Source organism: Megascapheus bottae, chromosome 3 (genome assembly GCF_031878675.1).
Source record: "Megascapheus bottae isolate mThoBot1 chromosome 3, mThoBot2.hap1, whole genome shotgun sequence".
Taxonomy (NCBI): domain Eukaryota; kingdom Metazoa; phylum Chordata; class Mammalia; order Rodentia; family Geomyidae; genus Megascapheus; species Megascapheus bottae.
In genome coordinates this window covers 71026155-71051019 of record NC_143511.1, presented here as the reverse complement: position 1 = coordinate 71051019, position 24865 = coordinate 71026155, and the positions used below count along the sequence as shown (strand labels likewise).

Below are 24865 nucleotides of genomic sequence, written 5' to 3'. Positions count from 1 at the left end.
ACAATCACTTCTATGTCTTGGGAACTTAATGTACCCTTCTAGTTATTTTGAAATATATTATAAATTATTGTAGACTAGAGTTACCTTTCTATGTACATAACACCAAAATGAATTCCTTCTCCTCTCCCTTTTGCTACCCCTTAACAAATATCTCCATGATCTTTTCTCCTCCTCTCTCCAGGCTCAGGAACCACCAACCCACAGTCTTCTATGACATTTATTTTTGATATTTTTACTTTCCACAAGTAAGTGAGAACAATAAATTCACCAGTGAATCATGCTTAGGACTCTGGATGTTCCAGAGAGTGACCCCACAGGTCTAGGTGGGACTGCCAGGCCTTAGGAGGAAGAATGGTCAGAGTACTGTGCAACGCTTTCCTTATGTTTTAGGATCCATTGCTGGAGGGAATCTTCAGCTGGACTGTGGACTCTGTGCTTATACATACTATGACTAGACTATCTTTGTGAACTCTGGGCTACTGTGGTGTTGAATATGGCAGATGCTCAGTATCTGGCAGGAAACCTGATCTTAAAAGGTGATTCAGACACAAAAGAAGAAAGGAAGGGTTAGCAAATATATTCATAATATTGAATACACTTTACATAAAAATAGAATTTAAGGGTAGGAATGGGAGGGGGAATCGTGTTGAAAATGACAGAAGGGGTGATATTGATCAAAATGCATTGTACTCATTACCTGATTATGGAATTATAAATTCCTTATATACCTACCTGATAGTAATTTTACAATTTCTTTGGACAATTACTTAAGATTTTTTTCAAAAAAGGTAATTCTGTAGAATAGGCTTCAGCCTGAGCAAGACAAGAAGGCACCTGTCCTGAGCAGAGATGAAGGAAAACCAAAGGCCCAGAGCCTGGATTTTCTAGTGCATACTGTGATGATTTGACTGGGAAGAAGGATATGGGGCTGGCTATGGCTGATGAATTTTCTGGATCAGGAACCTGTATTTTCGTGAATGTCCTTTAAGATGCCTGGTTTTTGTGTTTAAAGCATGAAAATTAAATTAGAAATGCAATTACTAGATGTGTTTTTCTTAATTCTCAAAGAATGTTTCTTTTGAAAATAGCCAAGAACCTCAGGTTGTTGTTTAGTAAGAAACTGGGTTTTAGCTTAATACTGGACTGCATGCCTCACATGCCTAAGGGTCTGGGTTTGATCCTAGAACCACAAAATTAAATAAATAAGAAAATACACAACCCCTTAAAAAGACAGGAAATCTATCCTTCTCAAGTTTAGTGCTATATAAATAAAGCATTTAAAAAAGGTGATATTAGTGCAGCCCTCAAGTCTAAAGTGAAAAAGGTTCCAGGGACCCAACAGCTAAATCAGTGGAGTGGTCTGTGAGGCCAGCAGTGTAATGTGTACAGACATGGACAATTTCACTTCTTCCTTGTTAGTGGGGAACAGTGACTGTCATTCCCATTCTACAGATGGTAAAATGGGTTATTCCCTTGCATTAGTAAGTGAGTGGGTGAGGATTTGAATTCTGTTATCAATAGTTGCTAAGCCTGTGTAGTGAAAACTTCTCCATGGCATAAGGACCCTCATCTGAGTCCTCTGGACAATCCTTTACACCTGCACAGGCTTGCCAATTAGTGAGGTTTCCCTTGTCTCTAGGGAAAGTGGGCCATAAGAATTAGAACTGAGAGAGAGAAAATCTGTCAGAAGCCCTCCTTCCCCTCCCACCTACCCGCAAGGAAGTATTTATTCTCTGGTTTTGGCTTCTGGCTTAGTTTTTAGAATTCGTAAGGCTCTAGTGCTTCAAAATAATTGGATTTAATTGACAACTCAAGTTACCCAAACTGAGAAACTTTCAGGTCTTTTTTGTTTTGTGGATCATGATGCTTGAACTCAGCCTGGGTGCTGTTCCTGAGCTCTTCAGCTCAAGGCTACCACCCTACCCTTGAGCCAACCCCTATTTCCTGTTTTCTAGAGGTTAATTGGAGATATCTCAGGTCCTTTTGTGCCTGGGCTGGCTTTGAACCTTGATCCTCAGATCTCAGCCTTCAGAGTAGCTAGGATTATAGACGTAAGCCACTGCACCCAGCTTTTCAGGTCATTTTTTTTTTTAATCAGAGGAAAAATGAGCACACACAAACAAAGGACTAACTGAGCAATTAGGAAGAGTTACATTGACTTAAAGAGTTGGTTCATCCTAGAAAGACTGACTATTTTAAGCTCTAAAATTGGATATTTTCCAATGATCATTAAGGAATGCTAGAAATGTCAGTTGTAAACTAAGAGTTAATTGTTATTCTAACTGCATCTGCCATTAGTATTTTTTAGTTGTATTTTATTGTCGGGATAATGTATAGAGGGATTACAGTTATATTTGTCAGGTAATGGGTATATTACTTCTCAAACCTTGATACCCCTTTCCCTCCCCTAAACCCCTTCCAATTATCTTGTTTCCCCCCTTCCCCTCCCTATATCAAATAACTGCCATTAGCTTTGAGGTGCCCTGGAAGTACCTCAGCTTCAAGTATGTCATTATTAAAGGGTAGGTTATTTCTGCCATGTAGGTTTATCCTGAAAATTACACACAGCACCCAATGTAAACAGATTCTAAAAAGCAAGCCTTTTCTCCTCCTTTTTCTCCTTTGGGCCATTTGTCTAAAACAAGTTTAGAACCATGGGCTCAGTCTTTTTAGTTGATTAAATAAACACTCCATTTTCCTTAGTGAATGGAGCTCCTGCATGAGCTAATGTTACTCTTTCCTTTTTCTCAACAGTTCTTTGTTCCCTAGAACTGAGGCCAGCCAGGCAGGCAGGAAAAGGCTTCTTTCAGACTAGTTTGGCAGTTGGACCAAGATCAGAGTTTTACGTCTAAATGTAAGTTTTGTTGATCAAACATCAGTACCACTCTCTAGGTTGGTGAAATGACCAGATCGCCCTCCTACTCCCCCGTGTTCCCCTATGTGTATCAACAACTGTGTTCAAAGCCTGTCAACTCTAGAGTCTTTCTGGACAATGAATTCTGTGTCTCTAAGAAAATCACGTTCAGTTTCTAGTGAACGTATAATGTAAAATTCAGCTATAATAAAAATCACCCCCTGAGAAGCCCTTGAAATGTTTATAAAGCACCCAGTGGGCAAACAATACAGTTTCACAAGAAATCTGCAAGTCCCTTTCTTCTATATGGACCAGGGCATCATTTCTTCATTGGACAATTAGATAAAGAAAGCTGGACTGTGTTTAGGAGCCATGAAGCATTAAACACATACTTGCATCTTCAAACAGTAAACCATCAAAAGAGACTGAAAATGTTTCCTGCAAATTCACTATTCCTATTTCACATCCACTCACATCATATTCATGAAGAACCAGACACACTGTTTAAACATTTTTGTCTTTGTTTTTTGTTGATTTGTCTCACTGAATTCACTGTTGATAAGTATCTAACTGATCAAATTCTGAGTTAAAGTTTATTTTCTACATTTTCTACTGACTGTTTTCACAATAATGCATGATTGAGTTTTTTTTGGTACATCGGACCGGTTATCTCAGTCCTGAGAGCTTACTGGAGATACCTAAAATTGTCTGAGATTGCCTCAGAAGATGTTCTGGACATGGGCACATGTATAGCCATGGCAAAGAGAAGTGGGGGGAAGGTGGGGGGAGGGAAGAGATACAGACACACAGAGAAAAGACAGAAAAGAAGAAATACTGCAGCATGGAAGATTTTCTTTTTTGTGTTTATGTCTAGAAAGAGCTATTTTATACCTTTTCATCCCAGAATTTTGTGGCATACAAACCCTAGCAACTTTTGCCGCTAGCCTCTTGTCCTCTATTCATGAGGAACCAGACAGTCCCAAGATTCCCTGCATTACATTAGCCACGAGTGGCGCTTCAATTTCTGTGGCATTTGTTCTATGCTGCTGGAGATACCAAAGAAAAGTTGCTCTCTCTAAAGCCCTCACAATCTAGTACAAGAAGGTGGGTGAGGAAGCGAGAATGGTACCAGATGCTAGGGGTAAAACATGACACATCTGGATGGAATGCAAAGGGTGGGTGCTTGGCAAGGAGCATGGGCACAGGAACTTTTACAGGAGACGAAACAATATGGCATGTGCTCCCCAGCCCCACAGAGAAGTAAGATAATCCTCTCAGGAAGGACAGCCTACTTTAACCAACTGTATAGAGTTTTCACTATATTCAAGTCCTTACATAAATGGTATTTCCTCTATATGGCAGTTAGTAGCCATGAACAAGAGCTAAACAGAAAGCAAACTCATATGAAACCAATAAAGCATTATTAAATGAATCAATGTTTTCTACCTCACCTGATAATTTATGAAAAAGAGGTCCATTCACAGAAAATTCCTAACACCTCATCATCACATTATTGCCTCCTGGCAAGGCTCTTTCAATATCCATTTTCTAATTATAATAATTTGGGCTTATTTTTTTAGGTCTGTTTCTAAAAAGTAACTTTATTCCCAGCTGTTATCAGATTCAGATGCTATTATTCTTGCCTTTCCAGGGGCTCAGAAGACAGGAACTCATTCACTCATCTCAATGTCACAACACCCATCAACTCTTATGAAAAGCCAAAATGTATGAGTCTGTATGTACTTGTCTTTTTATGAAACTTCCTTTTGTGAAATAGGAAGACTCGATATCTCTGACTAGTGACATAGCTAGACCCCAATAAACATTGTGTCATACATCTATCTTTTCTGTATTTTTACAGTCCACCAGCATGCAGTAGAAGCTGGATGGAAGAGCATGCTACCACTTACAAATCATCATGAACTCATATGAATGGACCACTTATTTGTGTTGTCAATAACTCAGTGGCTGACTCCCAATGAGCAAAATCAGAAAAACGCAGCACTGATTCAGACAAGATAGATTAGTACTGAGAAAAAACATATACCCACTCCATATATGACCATGATTTTGAAAAATTTCTAGAAATAGAATGTACTTCCATCAAGTCACACTTAGGACACTGGAGTGTGAAGAATGAAATATCCTTACTACTTAAGGGATAGCATAGTAAATATGATTGCATTAAATGATGCTTATCAAAATGAACTCTAAGAAATGGAAACAAAAGGGTTTTTTTTATTATACTGTTTATGGTTCTTTTTGTTCTTTTGTTGCTGTTTTTGATTTCTGTACACTTGTCTCATATAAACTTGATTTCGAGAGGGAAAAAGGAAGCACAGAAATAGTGGGACAAAGGGTGGAGAAAAAGTCTCTTGAACTTTTTTCCCCAGGCTGTCCTCAAACCACAATCATCCCGATCCCTGCCTCTGAAGTTCCTAGTGTTACAGAAGTGAACCACTGAGGAAACACTTCTGATGTCCAGCCAGGGCTGAGAATAACTTTCCTTGACCAGTGACTCTCAAACTTCCTTTTTTATTACTCATTTGGGATATTCTATGTCCCACCTATGCCTTTCTCTTTGGATAGTCTGTATACATGCATGTCATTTATAGAAGCGTTGTTAAAGAAGAGCAGTTAGCATTTTCAGTAGAACTACAGCCCTTGCACTAATTAAAATCTAATTAGAGTCACATGCCAATTTGAGGTCAGAGACTCTTAATATCTCACTTAGCAGGTTACTCTAGGAACCTGTAATCATGAGTAAAAGCTAGTATTTCATGGGTTGTTGGTTGTTCATCAAAGCAAAGACTTGCATTTCTATCTTGGCTTATAATCAACCTAAAATAGATCACTTTTTGAAATTTTCTCCACTATAATGAAATCATACTGTTCTGAATCAGTTATACAGATATATAAATGATGTGAAAAACCTTGAGGTCTCCAATCCCCAAAAGAAATATCAGGTAGGAGTGCCAGACTTAGCAACTCTCTATTCCCACCCTATTTCTATCATTAAGCATTTTTTTTACAAATATTCTCATTAGAAAGGAAAGTAAAAGGTGGCAAGGGGAAATAATGCACAGATAAGAAACAATGCTTTCCTGACACACATTTGTTTCTGATTGTATGAAACAGCACTGCACCCTCTCCCTTTTATTCTGAGGTAGCTCAGACTGGGCTATATTTCTTAGAATCTGACTCCTCACTAATACATTTCTCATGTCCCATGCAGCCATGAGTCTGATGTTATTTTACTCTTCAAATCTGATTGACTGCATGAATAAAAGAAAGACTCACAAACCTTGAAGGGAAAACATTAACGTATGAAAAACTCTTTTAAATTTAAAAAAAAATAGTAAAATGCACTTGATCCTAGAGTGCCTATTGTAAGCAATGGAATCTGAGGTATTTTCTGTGTTTGACAGGAGATCATTCTACAAAGTTCCCTCTGAAAATAGTGGAGTACTGTCTTGAAAGAAGATAAACCTGACCTCCATGCCTTAGGTGGGCACAGGAAAGCTCCCTGTTTCATGGAGCCCTCAGTCTATTACTAGTCAAAGAGCACAGAGGAAGCATCACTGTTAGCTTGTTAAAATCCTACAGCACCCTACATCTAGTCTAGAATCTTTCCTTCCATATTGTGAAACTATTGATGGCAAAGCCAAGCCCTTTTCTTTCCCCTCAATGAATGCAAGAGAAAGGGTAAGTACACATTAGTCTCAGGGACTCCTATATGAGGTGCATCCTCGAGGCTCAGTAACAAAGTGTCTGTGGAGAGAGGGCATGGTCCACTCACTTAACCAGATTATGTGGGGCTGTTCACTCACTCAACCATTCTAGAAAAGTATTAAGCATCTATTCTTCAGACTGAGGTGCCAGGTGGCTCCCAGTGCAGGCTGAATCCAGTGCCACCTGGCACCTCACAAGGCTGCCACCTCCACTGATAGGAGAGAGGAGACTGCACTCAGCATGGGGAGAGGGAGGTGCTTTAAAAATGAGGTGAAATTGAAGAGAATGAAATAAGCCCATGTGTTTCATTGGGATGCTGCCAGGACAACCTGAAGGCTGCATGCCCTGAAATCAATGAGTTCCAGCAGACAATAGTAATTGAAATGCCCAGGGGCTGTGACGGCAGCCCCAGGACACTGTATTTCACTAATGAAAGCCAGGTTACAAAGCACTGGTGGATACTGGGAAAGGCCAGATAAGCCTACAAGGAATACAATCTGCATAGGAATACAGTGGGGGAGTTCCTTTTCTCCACTGCATCTGAACATTGTGGCAGTACTGACATTTCAACTCTAGTCCCAGTGCTTGTCATACAGGTGCTTTAACTGCTGAGGCATATCTAATTTTTGCTCGTTATGTTGGTAATTTTTTATTTTACCTTTTTGTGCCAGTCCTGGGGCTTGAACTCAAGGCCTGAGCACTGTCTTTGGGCTTTCTCAAAGCTACCACTCTATCACTTGAGAAACAGCATCACTTCCAGCTTTTTCTGTGTATATGTACCGAGGAATTGAACCCAGGGCTTCGTACATGCTAGGGAAGCATTCTACCAGTAGGCCGTACTTCCGGCCCCTTAACTTTCGATTTGTTTCATTTATTTTAAAATTATTATTATTTAAAGGCTGTCCATGACAAACCTACAGCTAGCATTATACTTAATCGTGATAAACTAAAGCCATTTCCTCTAAAGTCAGGAATGAGACAAGGATGCCCACTCTCTCCACTCCTCTTTAATATAGTATTGGAATTCCTAGCCTGAGCAATAAGGCAAGAAGCAAGCATAAAGGGGGTCCAAATAGGGAAAGAGGAAGTGAAACTTTCCCTCTTTGCAGATGACATGATTCTGTATTTAAAGAACCCTATAGACTCCACTCCTAAGCTCCTTGAGCTGACTCAAAACTTTGGAAAAGTAGCAGGATATAAAATTAACCCTCAAAAATCAACTGCCTTCTTCTATGACAACAGTGAGAGGAACGAGGCAACAATCAGGAAAGCAACTCCTTTTGCAATAGCCTCAAAGAAAATAAAGAACCTAGAAATTAACTAAGAATGTAAAGGACCTTTATGACAAAAACTTTAAAAAGCTGAAAAGGGAAATTGAAGCAGAACTGAGGAAGTAGAAAAACCTCCCATGCTCCTGGATTGGAAGAATTAATGTCGTGAAAATGGCAATCTTGCCAAGGGCTATGTACAAATTCAATGCAATACCCATCAATATCCCAATGTCATTCTTTAAGGAAATAGAAGAGGCAATCCAAAATTTCATATGGAATAATAAAAGACCCCGTATGGCAAAAACAATTCTTACCAGAAAGAACAGCGTTGGAGGAATTTCAATACCAAACTTTAGACTCTATTACAGAGCTCTAGTGACCAAAACTGCTTGGTACTGGCACAAGAACAGGCCTGAAGAACAATGGAATAGAACTGAAGACCCAGATATTAAACCACTGACCTATGGCCACCTAATCTTTGATAAGGGAGCAAAAAAATAGCATGGAAGAAAGACAGCCTCTTCAACAGGTGGTGCTGGCAGAATTGGTTAAGCAGCTGCAGAAAACTAAATTGGATCCTTCTATGTCATCTTGCACCAGGATTAATTCCAAATGGATCAAAGACCTTGAGGTATCTACCCTGAAAACATTACAAGAAGGAACAGGAGATAACTAGGTCTCCTTAGCATAGGTCGAAATTTTTTAAATAAAGACCCAGAAACAACAAATTAAAGAAAGTTTCAACAAATGGGACTGCATTAAACTGCAGAGCTTCTGTATGGCAAAGGACATAGCGAGCAAGTTAAATAGAAAGCCCACAGAGTGGGAGAAGATCTTCACTAGCTATGCAACAGACAAAGGCCTCATATCTAAAGTATATCTACAGCTAAGAAAATTGAATCTCTCTAAAACAAATCTTCAAAGAAAACAACCATCCCATTAAAAGATGGGCTAAAAGACTTAGGAGAGTCTTCTCTGAAGAGGAAATAAGAATGGCCTATAGACACATGAAGAAATGCTTGACATCTCTGGCCATAAATGAAATGCAAATCAAAACTATTTTGAGATTCCACCTCATTCGAATTAGAATGGCCATGATCATGAAATCTAATAACAACAGATTCTGGAGGGGATGTGGCCAGGAGGGATCACTACCACACTGTTGGTAGGAGTATAAACTCATTCAACCACTATGGAAAGCAGTATGGCAGTTCCTCAAAAGACTAAACATAGAGCTCCCCTATGACCCAGCAATTCCACTACTAGGCATTTACCCAATCATCCAGAAACAAGGACATACTAAATCCACTAGTACAACGATATTCATTGCAGCACTATTTACCATAGCAAAGATATGGAACCAACCCAGATGCCCCTCAGTAAATGATTGGATTAAGAAGATGTAGTACTTATACAAAATGGAATTCTACATTGCCATCAGAAAGAATGACATTGCACTATTAGTAAGGAAATGGAAAGACTTGGAAAAAATCATATTAAGTGAAGTAAGCCAGACCCAAAGGAACATTGGCTCCATGGTTTCCCTCATTTGTAAAAATTAGTACACATGTAGGACTCTCCTAGCAGAGGATTACAATACCGAAAAACCTAGGTACGTTAGGTCATATAGGATAACTAAATGAAAGGATCTCCAGGATATGGAAACAAGAGCTTTATCTTGTGTGATTGTTGTTATAAATGTACTATGTTATTTCTCTTCTCTTTTGTTGCCCTTTGATCAATCTCATATTGTTACTGTATCTGACTTTGTTACCTGGTATATTGTATGTATGTCTATTTGTTTATTTGAAATAGGAAAGGGAAGGGGGGAAACAAGATGAGGGGAGGGGATATGAGAGGGAAATGTGGACAATAACTTGAGAAGGGGTATCACTGTGTGAGAAGTAATACACCTACTATCCGATGAATGTAACTGTTAACCCCTCTATACATTACCCCGACAATACAAAATAAAATAAAAAAGCCCCACAAATTATTATTATTATTATTTTGATAGTTTGAATTTTGGAGTCTTTATTAAAAGGCCAATGACTACATGACAGACTCTTATCTCAAAGTCCAGCAGCCAGAAGACACACTGAATACCATTAGGAAATAGGCCAGAGAAGATAGACACAACAGATACAACACCCACAGGCCAATTCAGCTTCCGTAGTGAGTTGAACTGGGATGTCATGGTGAGCAGAGAAAAGCTGGTAGACAGGACACAGGATCCGAACATGGAGACATGTATCATGGTGTCTAGAATTTTTTTTTTTGCCAGTCCTGGGCTTGAGCTCAGGGCCTGAGCACTGTCCTTGGACTTTCTCAAGGCTAGAGCTCTACCACTTGAGCCTCAGCACCACTTCCGGCTTTTTTCTATATGTGGTACCGAGGAATCGAACTCGGGTCTTCATGCATGCTAGGCAAGCACTTTAACCGCTAGGCCAAACTCCCAAACCTAGAATTATTTTTAAATAGCTGCACAAAGTTTTTGATTTAACATGTCAATTTATGCATGCAGTGCATTTTGATCCATGTTTTTCCTCCCTCCTCCTTTGCTCATTTTTGACATAGCCAAATTTAGACTTCTCTGAGAGAGGAAAGGAGACAGGCTGCATTTTGTAGAACACAGAACCCAAGTTTCAATGACACTCTCTGGCCTGCCAACATAGGGGTCTGTGGGTTACTGATAGTTTATTTGCTAAGTATGATTTTTTAAAAAATATTAAAACCACACACATGGTTCTAAGTGTGGGACCCAGTAGGATTGATTTTCCTCTTTAAAAATACTTTTATTAAACCCAAGTACAGAAAGCATAATAAACTGTTTAGCTAAGTGAGTTCTCCTGAGGCATACAGCTTTATAACCATCACCCAGTTACAAATAAATAAATAGAACTTGCTGGCCACTTACATGACTTTTCACATGTTCTTAAGCCAACTTCAACCTCTATCACTCTATTCCAAATTAACCACAACTTCAGTTTTCATATTATGAATTTCCATTGCCCCCATTGTTAGACGATGTTGTGGTTCAAAGTCATTATTTGCACCATTAAAAGATGACATATTAAACAAAATTCTTGAGAGGTTTATTTACATCTTGGCTGTTTTATTGCTACCCACATGTAAGAAACACATTCATTACTGTGTTTGTTGATATCTTACCTCATTTCAAAAAAGTTTGTGGGGTGAACACTTGCTAAGGAGCTTGTTCCACTAGAGGGCACCACATCCTTATGGGAAGACCATAGATCACTTAACCAATGTATTCCTATAGGGAAAGTGGAAATCCCCTTAATAACTTATTTATCTTGCTGCATATAACAAAAAGGCTGGTGAGCTTAAAGTCAATCCCCAGAAGTTGCCAGAACTCCTGGTGAGTGGCAGGTTCTAAGAGTGAACCTTTATTTCACCTATTACTTTTCTGCTAACAACCAAAGTCCATGAAATTGAGGGAGGGGTCTAAGAATATTTGGGACAGACAAAAGGGCCCTGTTCCCAAGCTTAAATGAAATACAGCTGGTTTACAGCTGCACTACCTTCTTTGCTGCATATCAAGTCACAGAATGGAATGAAATTTTCAATGGCAACTATTATGATATTAAGGGATTCTGAGCATCCCTATGGGCTCTGAGGCCACCAACTATTTGCTTTTTGGATTCCACTTTTTGACCCATATATACTTTACAGCTCACCAGAGAGGAAAATTCACAAGCCTAAATCTACTTTAATCTTATAGTTGTGGGTGGGTTTTTTGTCCTTTAGATTTTTTTTTTTAGATTGAGGAGTAGTGAGCTATGAAGATAACTCTTAATTTTAAAAGTTTATTTTTTATTCTTATTTTTATTTTCTTTGGTCGCGAGGCTTGAAATAGGCCTGGGCACTGTCTCTGAGCTCTTCAGCTCTAGGAACTTCCCTACCCTGAGCCAAGTCCCACTTCTCATTTTTTTTTAGGTTAATTGGAGATAAGAGTCTCAGGTCCTTTTGTGCCAGGCTGGATTTGAACCTTGATCCTCAGATCTCAGCCTCCTGAGTAGCTAGGATTATACGCATGAGCCACTGTGCCCGGCCTAATTTTAAAAGTTTGACTTGAAAAATTAAGTTTGCTACCTCTGTGATTCAATGCTATTTATATTTCTCTGCTCTAACAATTCAGCATAAGAGGCACGCTCAAACACCAAGCATATGTTGAGAGAACACAAAGAGTATCACATGCATCGGGTACTCTTAGCTCTAAAATGGCCTCCCATCAGTCCCCAAGGACCATCAAGTGTATCAGCCAAACAGCCTCAAAAGTACCAACTGGAATGACTCCTTAATTTAAGCAACCACTGCCATCTAAATTTCAAAGATTCATAAACTTAGTTTTGTGACATGTGACATTTTATTCTTATCATTTTATGTGCCTAAAATTTATTTCCTTAAATAGTAATTGACTGATTTGGAAAATTCAATAGGGGTGAAAAAACTTGGTTAAATACAGCTGAGCATAGATTATATCCCATAGTTTTTTTTTGTGTGTGTGTGTGTTTTGGAAAATATTGTTACTATTCCCAGGCAAATTGGTAGGTTTCTCTGTTTTAGACTTGACACAATTTTGAGAATATGAGCTTTAGGTCAGACATTATCAGGATCAGAAAGTGGGTCTCCAGTTTCTTACTTTCTATTGTCATTTCCTGGCCATGACTCTTCTGTCCCACATATGCTCTCTTGTTTTCCATTTCCTCAACTCTGTCACCATCTGATCTTCTGATCACTCTTCCATATCCACATATGACTTCATTCCTTGGCTTCCAGTATCCACATGAAATCCCACCATTATCCTGGGTGACTTCAGGGTTGGTATACATGATTCATCTAACTCTTATTTCCACAGTTCCTGACAACTTAGTTCTAATGGCTTTACTCTCCTCAACCATCTATACCTTGCCTATCTAGCCTATCACAAGGGTAAGATGTTCAGGAAAACGGCCCAAACCTCAACCACAACATCTTATCCTCTCTTGTCTCTTATTGACTTGTCCTTACCACATTTACTCTTAGATATCATCAAGCCCTATCATTTCTGATCTTCTCTATTTTTCTCCTAGGTCATCATAACTGTCTACCTTCCCCTTCAACTTGTTTCATCTATGATCACATGAACAATCAATTCCAATCACTGTCTTCCTGTATTCTTACAACCTTGCCTCTTTATTATTGGCTATCCCCATCTGAAAAAAATCCTAAATCAAAGTTAAACCTATTTCATTTCATACAACTGAGTCTTACCTAAGGAAAATGCTACTATAAATCTGTGTTCTTCAACCTCTGCCAGACTCTAAATGCAGCCCAGAAAATTGTGTGTATTCTTTCAATTCTCTAGTTCCAATAGAAGATTCTTCCTCTGCATCTCAAGCCCATGTTTAGCATATAAAAGAACTCAACACTTTTTTTTTCCAGTCATGGAGCCTGGGAACTGTCTGTGGGTTTTCCTCAAAACTAGTGCTCTACTACTTGAGCTACAGCACCACATCCGGCTTTTTCTGTGTATGTGGTATGAGGAATTGAACTCAGGGCTTCATGCACACTAGGCAAGCACTCTACCATGAGGCCATGCTTCAGGCCACATTTTTTAAATATTTGTATATAAAAGGAAAATTATTGCTACTTAGAATTCTATCATCTCATTACTTTTCAGTGACTCTATATGATTATGTTTCCATTCACCTATAGCTTTCACCTCTCCATTTCAGTTCATTTAAGAATTTGGATTAAAAAAACAAAACACAAAAAACAATCCACAAAGATCCTAGACCTTCTTTAGCTGAAGTCTTACCTTTCTTTCCTTCACGGTCACACACTAAAGAAGACAAAGCCTTCATCCAATAATCTCACTTCATTTCAGCTCAACCACCCTCTTACTACTTTACTGAAATTACTTTTCCATTCTTCTCTGAGTTGCCAGTTGCCTTCTAGTTGGTATGCTCAATGGACACTTTCCAGAACTTGTGCAGCTGCCAGCAGGAGCATTTGGCACCATGTATAACTGTCCTCGAAAAGTTCTTTCTTGTTTACTAGCCACTCTCCTTCTGCCTGCCCTGATTCTCCAATCTAGCTGTTCTCATGCCTTAAATGAGAGTCACTAGGTTGGCTTTACATTCTGCATTCTCTCTTTGAGTAGCTGTATTTGGTTCCATCGCTGTAATTACTGTTCAGTAGAAATCACCCTAGAGAACTTCCTACCAGTATGTTTGCCTACCATGCATCTCACATGTATATTTCCAAAGACATCATGATATTAACATGCTCAAACTAGACCAATGACCTTTCCCCCAAACACGCTTCTCTGCCTGTATCCAACATTGATCACTCTTTTATCTACTGCAGAGCAACTTTATTTCTCCAACTCTCTTACCATTTATTAACTTTGTAATGAGATCTGTCAAGTCAACATTTTACTCCTCACATCTAGGTCTCATCCCCCATCTCCCCAGCTCCATATCTCCTTCAAGCCAACAGGACTACATTCTTCAGTCAGCATAAAACTGACCATGTCTGAGTGATCTCCGGATCCCTTCTCTCCCAATTCAAATTATTATTATTATTTTTTTTATTGGCCAGTCATAGGGCTTGAACTCAGAGCCTAGGCACTGTTCTTGGACACTTTTTTGCTCAAGACTAGCACTGTACCACTTGAGCCACAGCTCTACTTCTGACTTTTCCTGAGTATGTGATACTGAGGAATTGAACCCATGGCTTCATACATGATATAGGTGAGCACTAGGCTATGCTCCCGGCCCCCAATTCAAATTACTTTTGATATTACAGTGGGATTTCCTTCAAAATTGCATAACCAACTGCACCCTTAGAGATTCTCATTTCCAACAGAATAAAATCCACACTCTACCTAGCATGAGTCTATCTCATGAGTCTACTATAAGGCCACAGCGTATTTTTCTATCATCCTTGCTCACCATTCTTTATCTCAGACCTTGAGTTTCAGAAACTTGCTTATAAAGTAATATTGCCTCATGGTTGACAGATGAGCTTTGGTGTCAGATACACATGTTCAAAATCAACCTGCCACATGCTAGTTTATGATCATGAATAAGTTAAACTTCTGAGAGCAATAACTACACACATCTCTCTCCAAGTACACAATCCCCCACACTGCCTTGTAAATCCTCTTTACTATTCTATTTTTTTTCCTCACAAGAAGGTCCTTAAATTCCTAGTACACATAGACCTTCAATGTTTATTCTGCATATGAGTGAATAAGGAGACTGAATGAATCTTCCATGGACAGGAAGCTCATCTCTACTTAGGGCCATATATGGTATCTTGATTATTTGTTAACAACATTCTTCACATGGGTTATCCAGAACACTAGGATTCTCCCTCATTATGTAGTATGTCCAGGATTCTGCTTTGATTTTTCTAGATATGCTTTACTTGAAAACTTCATTATTGACACCTGTGCATCAGTGTACATTCAAGCATATGCGCATCACACTTGTATGTATACTACGAAGGATGAAGTATAGCATGAAGATGCATGCAGACTGTTAGGTACTGGTTCAAGTGTGCACTACAGGTCTTCACTCATAGTGCTTATCCACTCTGTCCTCCTATGGAACTGGAAGCTTTGGGAAGTTCTCACAAAGGGACTCCGACCTCCCACCACAATGTGCTGTGAGTTTAGAGAATCAGTCATGTCAGCCCATTAGCAGCATTCACACAACTCCCTGGGGTAAAAACTAATCTCAAGGTCAATGGCAAGGCCAAGAGTTTAGAACATGGAGAGAATACACTGGCAGGAGAGTAGGTTGGGAACAAGCAAGGGTCTCAGGAGATTACCATTAATCATCTTGAGGCTGATTTTCACATGTTGGGGTATGGAGTGTGCCATGTCACTGTGCTCTGTAGACCTGACATAGGCCTGATGAGAAGAGCTGGCTCCTGGTTTTTCCTTGGAGTCATAGGCCTCTTAAAGACCCATGATGTCCCAGAGTAGTTCTCATTACTCTGGGCCACCCTGAATGGCTGCTAACCATGCAAGATAGACTGAACACAACCATCTAAGTCAGGACCCATCACACTCCCTCTCTTCCTACCATTCCTCTATTCCATCTCCTGGAGGCAAGGGTAGAATTGGAGAAAATTGTCCTCATGTTATTAGCTATTATGAAGTAGCATTCAGCAATAAACCAGAATTATTCAGTAAGAACATAGCAACCAGCGTCTGCTAGGCATTGCTGGCAATTGGTGTTGAAATCTGACCATTTATCCTATAGATGTGATTTATACATCTCACTGGCTTCTGAATTAAATGAGTCCCAATTCATTACAGCAAGCTAAGTGATGGGCGATCTTTGAATGCTGTGGAGATCTCTGCTCTTGACAAATCAAGCTACAACAGTCACACAGTACTTTTTCTTTCACTCTCTGTGGGAAAACTTCTGTGTGAAATGTAGGTCACTGGTAGTCTGCCGCTTGATTTATAGCAATGACCAATTTCTAATTTGGCTTTATCTGATCTGTTCTGCAAAATATTTGCAACCACTCTGAGAAGTCACGTTAAATTGTGCAGACCTACAATCATTTTTAAAAAATCACTCAACCATCAAAGATTTGATTTAGTCTGCTTAATCTGTGCCGACCTCACTTCATTTGCTAAGGTTGGGACCTCTGTATTCCAACCCACCAGTGAGACCTCCCAGCTGTATCTCATGTTGAGTTTTCCTAAGCACTTATCTTTTATCTCACGTGACTGAGAGCTGGTACTGCCATTTCCTATCAGTGATGGGGAGACTCAAACACAAGATGATCATGTATCAATGCTATTTGATTAGAATAAGGATTTATACCCAGGCAGAGTCTCATAGCACCTCATGATGCTAACTTGGCATGCGCATCTGTTCCATGGAGCCAAAGAGGCAAACCTATGGTTTTCCTACACCCTATTGTGATTTATGTTCAGTCTGGACAGTGGGTTTATGGGGAAAATAAACATGGCTTTTGCCAAAGAAGTAGTAAAGGGTGTGCTGGTATTTAGGCTTCCCATCTGCACTGTGGTAAGAGAGCAGATGTTCTTCTTCACCCCTCCTTACTTCCTCTGCCCCTGCCTTTCCCACATCCTGCAGCTGGATCCATGAGCACCCCCGCCCTCCGCCTCAGTCCTACCCAATGTCAAGGCCAGTCCAAGCTGCAGTGGGAAGAGTTGCTTGAGCATAAAGACCAACGTTCTCATTCACCTGGCTACTGCCTCAGCTTCCAGATTCCATCAACAACCTTGACCCAGCTGCAGACCTGATGACTCAGGAGGAAGGATCCATGCTATCCCAAAGAGGTGCTTCTATCTGGTACATACCTGCTCTCAGGTACATTTCCCTGCTCCAAGGCAGCAACTTCTGACAATTCTTTCCTGCTTGCACAGAACCTAGCTCTAGTTGGCCATTTACTGTCTCCTGCCTCGAATGGGCAGTCCTCTGACTGGACACCCCATTAATTACCAGTAATATTATCAGGACCAAGACTGCCATTTGCTTGGCCAGTGCACTAGTTGCACACTCAAATTCAGCCATAGGAGCCTGTTGTTCACATGTCTTCCAACTATACTAGGGTGTGCCCATACTACCTTATGTTCAGTTTCTCCCAGACAGTTTATGATATGCTCAAGAGGTAGAATCCTTGCTTAGCATGCGTGAAATCCTGGGTTCAACCTAGGTATGATTAAAAAAAAAAGAATGAAAGAGCTGGACAATGGAAACTCATACCTGTAACCATAGCTACTCAGGAGGCCGATAACTGAAGATCATGATTTGAAGCCAGCTCAGGCAGGAAACTCTGTGAGCCTCTTATCACCAATAAATTACTCAAGAAAAGCTGAAAGTGGTGCTATAGCTCAATGGTAGAGTGCTCACCTTGAGCAAAAAGAAGCACAGAGACAGCACCCAGGCCCATGAGTTCAAGCCCCAGGATTGGCAAAACAAAACAAAACAATGATAAGGAAGAGGAGGAGGAGGAGGAAGAGGAGAAGGAAGAGGAGGGGGAGGAGACATTGAAGAAGAAGAAGAGGAGGAAGAGGAGGAAGAGGAAGAGGTAGAGGAAGAGGAGGAGGAGAAGAAGGAGAAAATGCAGTACAAACATCAATTTACTACTGATTTTTTAACACAAAAACTTTCTTAGTGCATTGGAAATATGATTCAATTTATGAAAAGGAATCCAGGTTATAAAATGAATAATGCATAAACTACTTTAACCCTACCTTCCTTTCACTGTTACTTACCTTTCTGCCCTCACTTTTCTCATTGGTCAATGTTCAGACTGCATAATCAATAACTATGATCATGCCCTGTCCACACTGTCAACTCCTTGTTTATCTTTACCTGGCATAAGCCCAAGTCAAAGAGAATCCAATACTTTGCCTATCTGCCCCTGCACCTATCCAGTTAAAAACACTGAAGACGAACATATGACCTGTGCTCTCACAGTCCAGTCTTGCTTTCAATTCAAGATACTTCACCACAGAGGCATGGCTGGAGGTCCCAGAGATCTGACAGTTTTCCCTACACTAATTACTCTTAAACTGTCCAACAGCATTACTTCACACCTCCTCCTTTCTCCTCAAGTTTCCAACACTTCTTCTGCTACCATACCCCAGCAGATGGCTTTGCTTCCCATTTCACTGAGATTGTAGAAGCAGTGAGAAGAGCTTATCTTCAGCAACCCACGTGAGTTCCCATCTCTTTAAGGCTCCAGGACAAGCACAAGTTCTTCAGATGTGTATTTGAAGTCTTCCTCATTCCCCACATGTTGCTTTACAGCAATGATCTCACTCTCCTTCCTCAACACTGTTTCAGGGGCTCTGGATTATTCTCAATAGTGCACACGAGTGCATGCACACATGCATATACACACACACCTACACACATGTGATAATATTCTTAAAGGTAGCTTCATATTCCTTTCATTCCTCCAAGATAGAGTCAATACTCTCCCAGTCACTCTCATTTCATTCTCACTTAAATCCAGCCCATCCAGCGACACCTCCACCTTGCCAGTAAAAGAGCTCCAAGCCAAAATATCAGTTACCTCCCCAATGCTAAGTCCAGTGGAGGATCTTCAGGTCTCAAATTCCTTTAATGTACCATTAGTCTTTGATAAAAATGACCACTCCTTTTCCCCTTCCTAGACATTAATTCTTTCTCTCCATTCCCTCCTCATTCTCATTCTGTGCTACTTTGCTTCCTTACTTTGTATAGGATTTTGTTTGTTAAAAGTTCTGTTTTATCAAGATGAGGGGTAGGGATGGGGGGAGGGAAATGGGGACCCAGACATGAGAAAGGGTATCAATGTTTGTGAAGTAATGCACCTTCTATCTGGTGAATATAATGTAACCCTTCTATTAATTACAATAAGAATATATAAAAACGTTCTGTTTCACATAGTAGTACAAAGGAGTTTCAGTTCAGGAATTATGATCAGTATAACGCATCTTGATCAGTGTCAGCCAGTTCTCCCTCATCTTTCCCAATACCATCCATACCACCAGCTTACATGGGTCTCTTGACACCAACTACATATGCCTACTCTACCTCTCTCCATTCGTCTCAACTTTTATCCTCCTGCCTCACCCTTTTCCAAGGACTAAAGTTAAATTACTCTGCCATAGCAAGCTTAGGAAGACTTTCTTTTTGTTAGTCATTGTTGGTATTTGCCAGGCAGGTTTAAAACAACTATATTTATTTATTTTTATTAATTAGTTGTACAAAGGAGTTTCAGTTTCAGAGGTTAAGATTATGAGCACAAAGTATATTGATCAAGGCTATAGCTTCCACCATTTCCCCGCTCCTTTCCCCATCTCATATCTACCCTCAAGTTATACAGCTCAATTTTTACAAGATGTGCAATGGATATGGCTGCATTTGTTCACCTCTCCTCTTTCCATTTGTGTACTTCTTTTCTTGGTGCCCTCTCCCTCCCCCAGAGAAGGATTTTCTTAAATCCTAGACCCTCAGGTAATTCTTTCCTAATTAACCAGTCACTCTTCTTAGTTACATTGCTAGCTCTTCTTTATTTTGCCCAGGTCCCAAATTCTGCTCTTGGACTTCTTCTCTTTCTACCTTTACCCCTTGATGATCTCATGCAGCCTCCTGGCTGACTACTATCCAAATGGTAATGATTCTCATTCACATGTAATTGTTTTAAACATTATGCTGTGGCTGAGCCTATGCCTCTCCAAATATTCATTTCTTCTAAACTTGATCACCAGTGTGATGGTATTAGGTGAGGTCTTGAAGGATGATAAGATTACAAGGGCAGACCCTCATACATGGGATGAGAGCCTTTGTAAGAGATGCTTTGAAAGATTTTCCTCCTACATCTTTATTAGTGCTTCAATAATGTTTTCTTCCTTTTAAATAAAACGAATATTTCTGTCTTTATTACACATATACTTAGATTCTTTCTCAAAACAGTAACAACCACAAAATGGATGCCTTAAAATAGAAGTCTTTTCCTTTTTATCAAGTGAGAACATGTGGAGAAGCCGCCATTATGCACTGGGACTCAGGCACCACAGTTGCTACCACCTGGACCTTGGACTCCTAGTTTTCAGTAAGCTACACAGTTTAAGACACTTCGTGGGCCAGGAGTTTGGCCTGTTGGTAGAGTGCTTGCCTAGCATGCAGGAAGACCTGGGTTCAATTCCTTGGTACCACATACGTAGAAAAAGCCTGAAATGGTGCTGAGGCTCAAGTAGTAGAGTGCTAGCCTTGAGAAAGCTCAAGGACAGTGCTCAGGCCCTGAGTGCAAGGCCCAAGGCTGGCAGAAAAAAAAAAAGAAAGACACTTTGTCTCAGTGGTCTAGACAAAGACATTGCCCGCTTAATATTTTCACTTGGGCATCAAATAAGCATCTCTTACTTGACATTTCTAAAAATTCAGCTCCTATTTTCCTTCCCAAATGAACCTTCCCAAAGTAATCTGCTTCACAGTGAAGCTTCATTTCACTGATTGCCTTTGCCAAAACTTTTCGAGCATGACTTTTTACTTTCTTTCATATTCTACATCCTGGATGAGAAAATCTCCAGAGTGGTACTACCAAAATAATACACTTCACCATTATGTTGGTCCTTACAAGTCTCCCCCACAAGTATCCCCCCATTGTCTCCCTGCTTCCACTCCAACCCTCTTTCTTTGCTAACATCTTCCACACGCTCGGTGAGGGACAAACAGATATTGCACTTGACCAAATGTGTAAATTACCTATTCTATTAACATCCCAAGTATTCATCCTGGCCTTGAATCTTGAGACAGGGATCCATTATCCCACTGGATAGTTAAAATCAGAGTAGCTGATTAATTCTCTCCCTATCTTATATTGACAGCTGCCTCCCCAAACTGATGTCCACTGGTTTTAGTTTTGATTCTTCTTTCATGACTAGATACATATCTATGCTTCCACATTAACTAATTAGTTTGTTTTGTCGGTACTGAGACCAGAACTTAGGACTTTACTTTTGCTAAGGAGACACTCAAGTCATACAGCGTAAGATTATATGCTGACAAAGTGGGTACAGGCTTTTCAATTCTGCCTTACCAGGTAAGCAATCATATGGGAATGATAAGAAAAATGTTAAAAACTCAACTGTCCTTGGATGGAAATTTGAATTCGGGTCCCTTTATTCTAAGATGCTTTTATTCCTGCACTAGGAAAACTAGGAAGTTATTGACTCACCCTTCAGCATCTCTCTGAGTGACGTGACCATACTAGACAGCATGCATGCGGAAGGACAACTGCCTGCTTCCTCTTGATGGTCTGGGCCTGATTTGCAGCTGCCACCATCAAGAATGGCACAGCTATGAGGATCTCCAAGGACCTTATGAATAGTCTCCATGTCCCAAGAGCCTCCATTCTTGTTCAAATTTCTTCTTCCACAAAAGTAAAAGTATCCTGAAGCTACTGTTTCTCAGGTTTTCTGCTATCCACTGACAAATGTATGCCTAACAATCATTTATGCAATCAAGTAAAATCACATTATGAAGAGCTTATAACAGCAAGAGAAAATATTTATGAAAATGTTAAAAAAGCTTGATATAAAATTTAAATTAGTGGGGCCGGGAGTTTGGCCTAGCGGTAGAATGCTTGCTTAGCATGCACGAAGACCCGGGTTCAATTCCCCAGTACCCCACATACATAGCAAAAAGCCAGAAGTGGTGCTGAGGCTCAAGTGGTAGAGTGCTAGCCTTGAGAAAGTCCAAGGACAGTGCTCAGGCCCTGAGCCCAAGCCCAGGACTGGCAAAAAAAAACCCCAAAATAAAATTTAAATTAGTATAATTATAACTCTAAAAAACTATGCAAAGAAAATCCTCTACAATTTATTTGGTGGTGGATAAAATATTTATTGAGTGTGAAGCTCTATGTTAGGTACTTCTAAAATTATTCCATACTATCCAGTGGCTTTTTTTGTATACTGCCATTTTTGTTTAAAATGAAAAATATCAGCAAAAATTTGAAATACTGTCTCTGGGAACATGTAAAGGAAAAACATCAACCAATTATACTTCGGGTAAAAATACAGAGAAGTAAATTTTTCCAGTTCACTCAACTGTGCCATCATTAGCTTTTGAGTTGCTAGCAACCAGTAAAATTTGTACATAATGGGAGTTCTATCAGTCAATTTTCCATCACTGAAACAGAATATAAATCACAAATTTATGAGGAACAGCCTATTTGGCACATGGTCTCAGAAGATTCAGTCTAGACTTAGCTCCATTATCTTGTGGCCTGTGGAAAAACATATCAAGAAAGCATGTAGAGACGAGGGCACTCAACTCATGGTGGCCAGGAGGCACAGAAAGAGAGAAATAGGAGGGAACCAGAGACCCCAGTCCCCCTTCCAGGGCACTCTCCCAGGGGCCTAGCTTCCTTCCTCTAGAATCCACCTCCTAAGGGTCTTACCACTTACCATTAAACCACAGTTCTGGAGACTAAACTCTTATCCCAAGGTCCTTTTGGGGACACTTATCCAAACCCCTGGGAAGTTAAGCACAAGCATCCTCAGCTGCCAAAATAATAATGACTGTTGGAAAAATGACAGGGAATAAGCTGAGATCTGTATTTTCAGCAATGAAGTGATGGGCTGCTATTGGCAACAGAGACATTAATGTGGAGGAAGATGCTATTAACATACAGATCCTTAAATACAGACTTATATTATGGCTTGCAGTTAATTAAATGCACACTGATTTAAAATGTAATCAAATATGTAGATGGCCCAATTTTTTTGTGTGTGGGTCAAGGGGCTTGAACTCTGGCCTGGGCACTGTCTGTGGGCTCTTCAGCTCAAGGCTACCGCCCTACCCTTGAGCCAAGCCCCACTTTCCATTTTCTAGAAGTTAACTGGAGATAAGAGTCTCAGGTCCTTTTGTGCCCGGGCTGGCTTTGAACCTTGATCCTCAGATCTTAGCCTCCTGAGTAGCTAGGATTATAGGTATGAGCCATTGTACCTGGCTTTTATTTTTCTTCCAGTCCTGGGGCTTGAACTCAAGGCCTGAGCACTATCCTTGGGCTTTCTCAAGGCTAGATCTTTACCACTTGAACCACAGCATCATTTCTGGCTTTTTCTATGCATGTGGTACCAAGGAATCAAACCCAGGTCTTCGTGCATGCTAGGCAAGCATTCTACTGCTAAGCCAAACTCCTGGTCCCTTGGTGATACTATTCTTAACCTACAGTGATGTCATGCTGGCAATCTTACTTCCTCCATATCTAGTTTATGAAAGAAACTGCGGGAGGTTGTAACATGTTTTCTCCAATGATGAGATAATATAAACATAACAACATTAAGGCAGGTAAGGATCTCCTTGGCTTAGAAGAAAGTAGGGGACTTGGCTACATTCAAAAACCTCCCAGGGAAAGAATCCAAGGGATTTTTGGCAACAGAAATGCCACAACTCAGCCATTTAGTTTCCACTATCAGTGCTGAGCAGAGAAGTGTCTTTCCCTAGAGCTGCCAGGAGAAGGTGGAGCTTCTAGAGTGGCCAGAAAATCTGTCTTTTTATTCTTTTGGACAGACTTTGATTTTCTTTGGACTCTGTGGTCTGGCTTGTGACACAGCCATTTAACTTCCAAGCTCCAAGGGGTGTATTTATGGTCACTGCCTTCATTTAGACATCAATTAACCTCATTTACTTCCTTAATTCCCAAGTAGTACATGCCAGTCACATGCAGGCACAAGGAATTCAAGCCAACATTTCCATTCCTCTTCCCACCGTGTCTGCTCTAGGATGGAGGAAAGCAAAGTGAAAGGACATTAGGTCAGGGTTGTCTCCTTCTCAGGTGGATGCTGACTTGTTCTCAAGCCTTCTTATATCCCTCTTACACAGCTGATGGGCACACCAGTAGTTCCCAGAGTACCAATGTCAAATTGTAGAGATACTGAGAGGACTGAAGGGGATGTATTTGTTATAAAGCTTTGCAAATCACCAGCATTTCAGGAGGAAAATGTAAACCACCAATTTCTAGCTGGTATCCAAACAATTCTGAAGACCCCTGAACTTACCACCCTCCCCCCACACACAGAGCTCAACAACAAATTCAGCAAGCAAGAAGTGCTTTTACCTGCTCTAAGTACCAGATGGTCAAGCTGACTCTGAGTACTGTAACCATAAGTCATCCTGAGGCCAACAAGAGATTGTGGAAAGTGACTAAACCAATAAGCCATGGTAACAACAACTACAATTCTTTAATTCTAAGATATAAGTTTGTATTTTCCACCATAGTATCTTATTGAAATCACAATGGATCTTATAGTTCATGCATTCATTTTTTCATTCATTTTTTCATATATTTTTATTGTAATTAATAGAAGAGTTATATTACATTTGCCAGATAGAAGGTGCATTACTTCACATACATTGATACCCTTTCTCATGTCTGGGTCCCCATTTCCATCCCCCCACCCACACCCTCATCTTGTTTTCCCCCCTTTCCTACCCAATTTCAAATAACCAAA

The 24865-nt window shown here is 40.2% G+C and overlaps 1 protein-coding gene and 1 long non-coding RNA gene across 8 annotated transcripts in view; one reads left to right on the top strand and one right to left on the bottom strand.

Annotated features, from left to right (window-relative positions):
• Palm2akap2 (PALM2 and AKAP2 fusion) overlaps window positions 1-24865 on the bottom strand; it is a 396491-nt gene that overhangs the window by 237884 nt on the left and 133742 nt on the right. The window lies entirely within an intron of this gene.
• LOC150065762 (uncharacterized) lies at window positions 15331-21799 on the top strand. 2 transcript variants are annotated; one of them, XR_016534802.1, is made up of 3 exons: window positions 15331-15414; window positions 16989-17225; window positions 21561-21799. It is a non-coding gene; the product is annotated as an uncharacterized LOC150065762 (long non-coding RNA). The 2 variants fall into 2 exon arrangements; XR_016534801.1 differs by having other exon boundaries at window positions 15342-15537.